This window comes from Pteropus alecto, unplaced genomic scaffold (assembly GCF_000325575.1).
Source record: "Pteropus alecto unplaced genomic scaffold, ASM32557v1 scaffold121, whole genome shotgun sequence".
In the NCBI taxonomy this organism is placed as follows: domain Eukaryota; kingdom Metazoa; phylum Chordata; class Mammalia; order Chiroptera; family Pteropodidae; genus Pteropus; species Pteropus alecto.
Genome location: NW_006434369.1, coordinates 3,969,153 through 3,977,692, shown reverse-complemented (window position 1 = coordinate 3,977,692; position 8,540 = coordinate 3,969,153). Strand labels below are relative to the sequence as shown.

The following is an 8,540-nucleotide window of genomic DNA, read 5'->3' as shown; positions in this document are numbered from 1 at the left end:
ATGAGAACTAAATATTAACTCGGGGATTTACAACATGTAGGTCACTAATAATCTTATAGTTTATAAATTTTCATGTGTGATAAGATCAAAAACATAAAAACAGGATGAGATAAATTGTAGACAGTGTATAGGGCAGAAGAAACACTGAGAGATGTAGTGGACAAGAATATTCAAAAATCAATGAAAGGCACAAAATTGCAGATCCAAGGGGCTCAGAAAACACTAAGCAAAACAAATACTCTCCCCTCAAAACATACCTAGACAGTTTTCATTTAAACTGCTGAAAATCAAGATAATGAGAAAGTACTCAGAGCAAAAAGATGTATTATATACAAAAGAACAAAGATAAGAATTGTAGTAGAATTAGCTTTAAACAAATATTAATCTAGAAAATAATCGAGTGACATCTTTTACATGCTAACAGAAAAACACAGAAACAAATTACAAACCTAGATTTTTAAACCTAGGGAAGATATATTTCAAAAATGAAGGAAAAACATTTTTCAGATGAGCAAAAAATGAGAAAATTTATTGCAGCAGTCTACAAGAAATACCAAAGGAAATGCTTCAAGGAGAGAAATATAATATAGAGAAACTTAGACTTACACAAAGAAATAAAGATCACAGGGAATACCATAGATGAAGATAAGAGTAAATTTAGTTTTTTCTTAATTTTAATTGCTCCCTGAAGAAAAAGAGCAGTATCAGTGTATTGTATGTTTATATCATATGCAAAAGTAAAATGTTTGACCATAATAGCACAAAGGGTAGGAGGAAGGATTTAGGAGTATAATGGTGTAAGGTCCTTACACTACACGTGAAACTGTAATATTATTAAATATGTATATTGTAAACTCTAGGACAACCAACAAAATTTTTAAATAAGCACATAGTGGAGATAAAATCGAATCATAAAAATACCTATCTAAAAAGAGGCAGAAAAAAATTGTTTTCCTGTTATTTCTTCACGTCTTTTGGTGATCTATTCCAAAGAGCAAAGAAAGTATTTTTCAATAAGCATGTAAATTTTGTTCATTCTCTACATTTAAACTCGACTTACTGCATTCCAGTCTCTCCCTTTTTGACTGTCCAGCCACGTCTCAAGCTATTGTATTCTCACTGACTATGCTCCATCTCTCGTGACCTTTTGTTTCCTCTTAGTATCCAGCTTCTCCCTGAATCAGAGCCTTTACAGTTGAGATTCCCTCTCCCAGTCATGCTTTCTCCCAGCCTCTTTAACTGCCAAATTCTCCTCACCCTTCATGTTTGAATTTAGATGTTAATTTGCTCAGGGAAGTTTTCCTTGATCCCAGAGACTGAAATTAAATCAAACTGTTAAATAGTTTCTTAGGACTCTATAATTGTCCTTCAAAATATTTATTACATTTATAATTATTTATTTATTATTTGACAATGACATCTGCCTTTACAGTTCTGATCATTCTAATTATTCTTTTTGCTCTGTAATCTTAATAAAAGTATGGACCTTGTATTTTTTGTTTGTCAATTATATTCCAGAGCCTTGCACAGTGTCTGACATAGAGTAGGAGATCAATTAATTGACTAAATGAATAAAGTACAAAGACATAAAGAGAAAAAGCATTCTATTTAAAATATGAGGTAAACCTTATACCAGTTGAAAAGTATTGCTGTAATTATGCAATAAAAGCAGCACATAGCAGGCCCTAAGTGCTCTCTGGATAGGAATTTAAAAATCAGCCTATCATTTCCAAAGGAGGAAACTGAGCCAAGATTGCTTTTGATTTAATTCAGCAGTCACACAACAAATAGGTAACAGAACTAGACAGCCCCAGATACCATGATTACAAGCTCAGGATCCTTTACAACATGCAATTCAACTTTTGTAGTTCCCAAGAATATTAAATGGTATTGAAATAAGTGGATTTTGTTTTAAGTCCTTCATTTCCACAAGAATATGGTAGGATCATCCTAAAATAGACTCTTTTTTAATTTAACGAGGTGTTCTAAAAGCTCTTGTAGCTTCGATGTTGATTTCAAAGGTGAGTTTTATGTGAATCCTCTTCCATTAATGGCTTTTTTACTTGTAAATTTGTCCATAAGTTTTTCATCACTGTGTATTTGCTGCCAGGCTTCTTTTTGTATCAGTGGATTTTTAAATACCATTTTCTACTTAGTGAACGTGCGCTTCCTTTAATTCTTTCTAATTTGCGCTGCTCACTAACAAAGTTTTAGAGAAGCAATCTAGGAGTGTGGAGTGAACACATAGGACTTAGATCTTGGGTTTGAGTTCTGACCCTGCCCTCTAAACCTTCATATTCTTATCTCTACGGTGCAAGGCTATTAATATCCACCTCCTAAGACAACTGATGTAAACTGAAATAAATTAAAGTATGAAAAAAACTGACACTTAGAAAAGTAATCAATTAATATTAGCTTTATCCCCATCCTAGTCTTTCTAGATTTGGGGGAACTAATCATTTCATTCAGGTGTCTGTTAAGATTCTAGATTTTGATCATGAATCTTTCAACTCAATTTTCTCAAATGACAGAGTACCATTCTCTTTAGTTTCTGTCCCTATAATGGCATGTACCTTTATATTTGACCACTCTACCTGTTCTTTTTTATTCTTCTCTACTTTTTTTTTCTTTCCTTCTTTTTTTTTCCTTCTTATTGGGGCACCAGGAGCAATGATCACTAGCTGCCCAAGTACCAAAAAATTATGCTTTCGAAATCTCCATGTCAATTCCACACAAAGAGCAACCAAGCTGCCCTCCATGTGCCATTCACGACAGGAGCCCTTTTTGGTCTTCTCTACTTTTGATGTATACTTATAATATCTTTCTCAATTATTCCATGTGTGGGTCACCAGAGTTTAATAGGATATAAGTTAAAATATCTCAGTGGCTCTATTAAAGATTGATTGTATACTAAAAAAAAAAATTCATAAAATCGATGAACTAGGGATCCATACATTTATTTCTTAGGTATTTATTAATCATCTATTTTGTACATAAATTTGAGTTGCCTGATTTAGCAAATAAAAATAAGAATGCTCAATTAACTGGGTGTCTTACATTTTATTTGGTAAATCTCACATAAATAAGGGTTGATCTCTGTATAAGAATAAAAATTAAGATGTGGTTTCTACCCTAGGGGTGTTTTTTACAAGTTAAGCATATAGACATATACTTAGAAATAGGTAATCAAGCAACACATGGAAAGAAAGGATTACAAAAGGATGGTGTATAAGTCTTTAGGGTTGTCATAACAAAATATTACAAACTGGATGACTTGACACAATAAGAAATTTTTTTCTCTCACAGTTCAGAAGGCCAGAAGGCCAGAAATCCAAAATCAGAGTAACAGCAGTGTCCATTCCTTCTGTGAGGCTTTAAGGAAAAATCTGTTCCTGCCTCTCTGTCCTAGTTTATGGTGATGGCCAGAAAACCTTGGCATTCCTTGGCTTGTAGATGCATCACTACAATTTCTGTCTTGATCATCACATGACATTCTCCCTGTGTGTCTCTTCTTCTGCCTTTTTAAGGACTCCAATCATTGGATTAGAGCCCACTAATTACCTCCTCTTGACTTGATAATATCTACAAAGATCCTATTTCAAAATAAGGTCACATTGAAAGATACCAGCGGTTAGGATTTCAGCATATCTTTTTGGAAGACACAATTCAACCTGTAACAAATGGTATGGGTATGGAATACTGTAGAGTTCAGAGAAGGGGCAATTTGTTGTAGGATAGAATTGAAAAGAAAAAAGGCCTATAGCTGTGTCAAGAAGTAATAGTGGTATTCTTTGTTGGAGAGGAGAAAAAAGGCTGGAAGGGGATGATGAATAAGAGAATAGTGAAGGAACTTGTCTGCCAGGAATGGAAGATACTTGCTGTAATTTACTAAGAATGATCACAATCATGTACAAACTATGAGAAAAGCAATAGTAATTTAACTTCTTCAGCTCAGAAGAGCAACAGTGTCATTATGATGCAGATATTATTGATGTCCAAGTTCCCTTTTATCTCTAAAATTCAAATTTCTTAGTGTTAATTTGATTTTGGCACCAGCCCCAGAGATACTAGAGAGACAAGCCTGAGAAACTACTATAGGCCATGTCTGTATCCCTGAGGAAGGCACTAAGGGAACCCAACTTGGTGGTTATATTTAAAATCAAACATTTATGTAAAATAGGTATAAATCGTAAGCAGTTGGTACAGTTAGAATATTATTTATTCAACAGAGATTATTAACCTTTCTAACTTTTTATGAGGTATCTATATAGCGAAGTTGGTCTGGATGAAACAGAGACCAGAAAAAAGTTATTAGCTTTGTTTATTGTGCAAGAGGCCAGTGTATAAGGCATGCTAACCTGGGTCCACAATTTTGTGAATGTGTACCGTACTATGGTACATCATAGAATGTACCGTATTTCTATATGGACTAAAGGTTTTAGAACTGGCTTTCCAAATTAATTAGGGAACCAAAGAAATTCAATTTATATAGCTATTCATAGAAGAAGTACAAGATTAGAGACAAGCCACAGGAAATGAAGGCTCTTCAGTCTCCTTTTATTCCTCTGATGAGGCCTTCTCTGTATATATACATTTTCTCACACTATCCCACCTATCATTAATCAAGTAAATCAAGTTTATGTGAAATTACAAAGCGAGGGTTTTCGTTTGGTTGATATTTCAAAAAATCATTTGAAAAGAAAGGGGAAATCTAATGATTAGAATGAGTTCTTGCTTATTTATTATTCAGTTTTCCCTCCCCCCTTGTTGTCACCTCTTGTAGCTGCCAAAGAAGGGGATGAAAACACAGGGAAGAACAGTGGAAGAAAACTTTCAACTCATGTTACTTACAGTTCTGCGACATCTGCTGTAAACAGAGATTTGGGTTTGTAAGGAAGGCTAATATCCACAGACCTATTTATTTTCTCCTAGTTACTTTGTTGATTGTTCAGAGAAACTACCACAAGGCTGGAGTCTTGGATTCTAAAAGATCAGATGCAATCAATGAGAAAATGAAGACCTGCCTGTTTTCCATTCAATATATCATTACTTAGAAATGAATTTTTAATAATTAAACAGTGAACATAAATATTTTAATCAATTATTATATTGCCAAATCTATGTATAGCTTAGCGCGAGAGTTCAATCAATCAATCAATGGAGTAATCAATCAGTCATGATAAACAAGAAACCTAGGTCCAGTTGCATACCTTGTGTATAATCCACAATTAATATTAGAAATGATTCTGCTGCCTTGGTTCTTTCCAGGCATTGGTAAATCTGACTCTGTGGAACTCTTGGGAACTCTGGGATTTTCACTGCAGTTTGACCAGTGACAAAGTGCCTGGAGTCTTCCTTCTGCTACACAACTTTACTTAACCCACCTTTATTCAGGAAAGAATATTTTCTCTACTTAACACTTATCAAGTGAAAAGCAGCATTTGTCTTCTAACTTTTCAGGACTTCGCCAGGTTTCTTTCTTAATTCCAACTTTACTAGCCTCTTTAAGGCTTTATATCCCCAGGCTATTTTTGATAGATATGCGCATAAATGGGCTTCTTATCTGCACACAAAGGAAAAGTAACTCAGGATTTAAAAAATCCTTCCTCCTCCCAATAGGAGTAAAACACCTTTTTAATTCTAGAAGGTTTTAAAAACATGAAGTAGAAGAGGAAACAACCCAGAGTATCACCACTTAAAGGCAATGATTATCAGTATTTTAGTTTATATCCTTCCAATCTTACTGATTCCTGCATATTTTATTTTGTAAACTAGTTGCATATGTAGTCTCTCTAAAGTGATGTGTGTTTGTGTGTGTCTGTATGTGTGTGTAGTATTTGTTTTTACTTAATGCTATTCATCAGAAGTGGAATAGCAAGATGGTCATAAATGTAGGAATGTGGGCTGTAAAGGCTGAGTGTGTGGGTTCAAATCTTGATTCTTCTACTTTTTCAAACTTGAGGATGTGATTCAGCTTCTTTAAATCTTAGTTTCCTTATCCATAAGATGAATATAATAATAGTATGTACTTCTGAGAGCTATTGGGAGAATCAAATGATATAATGTATATTAAGCATCCACATAAACTGTATGTACCCGGCGTTGTAGCAAGTGCTCAATAAATGTTGACTATTATTTTTTTTCTATCATAAAATAATCAGGAACATAATTTTACTTGACTGCATAAAATTTTATCCTTGGTATATACTATAATTTGGTTATCTGTTCTTCTGTGTTTAGACATTTAGATTGCTTATAGCTTTCTTACCTTTATAAATAATCTTGGGTAAGCTTCTTTGTGTGAAAAGGTTTTTCTGTAGCTCAGTTTATGTTCTGAATTATCTGAAATCCAAAGGTAAAATGACTGAGTCAAGCGTAATGTCATTTTTTCTCAAAGGAGGCAGAGTAATTTATATTTCCATCAGCCTGATATGGATATGACTTTTACCATTTTTTGCCAGAAGATAGCAATGTGTGTGTGTGTGTATATGTGTATATATATATGTATATACATATTTTCACACCAATTCCATTAGAGTTCAAGTTCCTTAAAAGATATACATAGTGCCACAACTGTTTGAGTTCTTTAGTAATTAAAAATGAGATACTAAATTGATTTACTCCAACATCAATGAGGATGAAGTAATCCACAGGCTCATTTAAAGTGGAAGCTTTTAGATACAATGAAAATTTTTGTAACTACCCTGGCAACTTCAGGGATGTTTTCACTACCTTATTCTTTGATTTATCATATCCCTAGCTTGTATATCCTGCTTTGTCTTGTATTTGATGAGTGAAGTAACATATTTGATGAGTATGGACCATCCGTTTATCCAAATATGATCCCCCAAGGAACGATATCTCTCAATATTTATACCCATTTATAGCCTCTCCCTGTGAATATGACAGATGTGGTGCTGCACTGCATGCCTTCTGAGGCTAGATCAGAAGAAGACTGGCAGCTTATACCTTGGACTCTTGGAAGGTACATGCACTCTGGTAAGAAGCCAGGTATCACTCTGAAACTGCCGTGCTATGATGAACTCAAGCTAGTCATGTAGGGAGGTCATCTGCAGAGAGACATACAGCTCTTAGTTTTTCCAGTTCTTACAGTTGAGACCCCAGAAATGTGAGTGTGGAAGCCATGTTAGACATTAAAGTCCAGTCAGGTCTTAGATAACTCTGGTCTCAGTCACTGTGTAACCATGACCATACGTAAGGCTAGAAGGAATAACAACCTAGGTGGGCCCAGTCAACTGACAGAACCATTAGAAATAATAATAAATCATTGTTTTAAGCAACTAAGCTTTCGAATAGTTTGTTGTGTAGTAACAGAAAATCAGTACAATGAATTAATAGAGAAGAAATACAAGCTCTTTGGTTTGAAATACTTCTTTGAAAATTTATAGCAAGTAAACATTGGAGCTGTCACTAATAGCTTTTGTCAAAATGGAAATGCAGTCATAGAGGGCAGTGTTCCGAATTAATTGATGATGAGAGTAGAGAAGTGAGAGGCAATTAAGAAGTGAGCAGGACATAAGATTTCACATGGGGTTGGTGGTAGAGAGAACTGAAAAAGGCAAGGACAATGGTCATTGAGAATCAGTTGGGTACACTATTCAAGTCAAAGATTGAGGTGACTTGGAGATTTGGGGAGTCTAAGAAAAAAGATGTTTTGAAAGACACGTTTAGGATTAAACAACTTTTTTGTTTTGAATGTCTCTCCTGCTTTAGATTGATAGATCTTTGTTTCTGTCTTAAACAGTGTCAGGAGGGTCAATATTGAGGGGCAATATCTACATATTTTGCATATATTGATTTTATATTAAGGTAATTTAGTAACTTGATGTCTATATATTTCACTTGCCAATGGTGTTTTTAAAAAGTATCATGTTTGTGAGTTTTACAGTGGGTACTATCTCCAAATTTTATTTTATTATTTAATTTGCTTTATTTCTACTTTGCTAAGGGATATATGTAATAGGCAGATAAGATTATATGCTTGGGATGTGTCAGAATTTGTCAGAATTTAATTGACAAAATGATAATATGAGGAATTTTCATTTTTTTTAGTACTGTTTTAGTCACTGTTTATCATTTTTGGTGTTCCCCAAATAATATTGAGTTCATGAATGTCTCTGAGAAAGGTAAATTGACAAATTTGTGGAGGGGAAATTTTTGAAGTGCCACTATTGAAACCATCAGCCAATGTCCTGGATGATTGAGAGGACAGATCCAACTCTGTTGAGCTTTCCTATGAGGGGTGAGCTCCCAATATAAAAATCACTATTGAGAGACTTTTACTCTTGACATCGTTACCTCTTTTATGCCTTTCATGTTGCAATCAAAGTCATCTGTTGCCCCAGTGCGGGCTGTTCATTTTTTTAAAAGACTTTAGTTAAGGTTTTTACTACATGGACTTAATTATGTAATTACATAACAGGTCTGGTAACTAACTGCTTCAGAGGAACCATTCTAATCTATGATGTACCTGAGGTAGTCTTTAAAGAACATCTAATTACATAATTACAATGCCTCAT

At 34.2% G+C, this 8,540-nt stretch overlaps 1 non-coding gene across 1 annotated transcript; it reads right to left on the bottom strand.

The window, feature by feature from the left end:
* Positions 1 to 2,654: 2,654 nt before the first annotated feature.
* On the bottom strand, positions 2,655 to 2,786 carry LOC112477726. Its single transcript, XR_003045565.1, has one exon. It is a non-coding gene; the product is annotated as a U11 spliceosomal RNA (small nuclear RNA).
* Between the last annotated feature and the right edge of the window lie 5,754 nt (positions 2,787 to 8,540).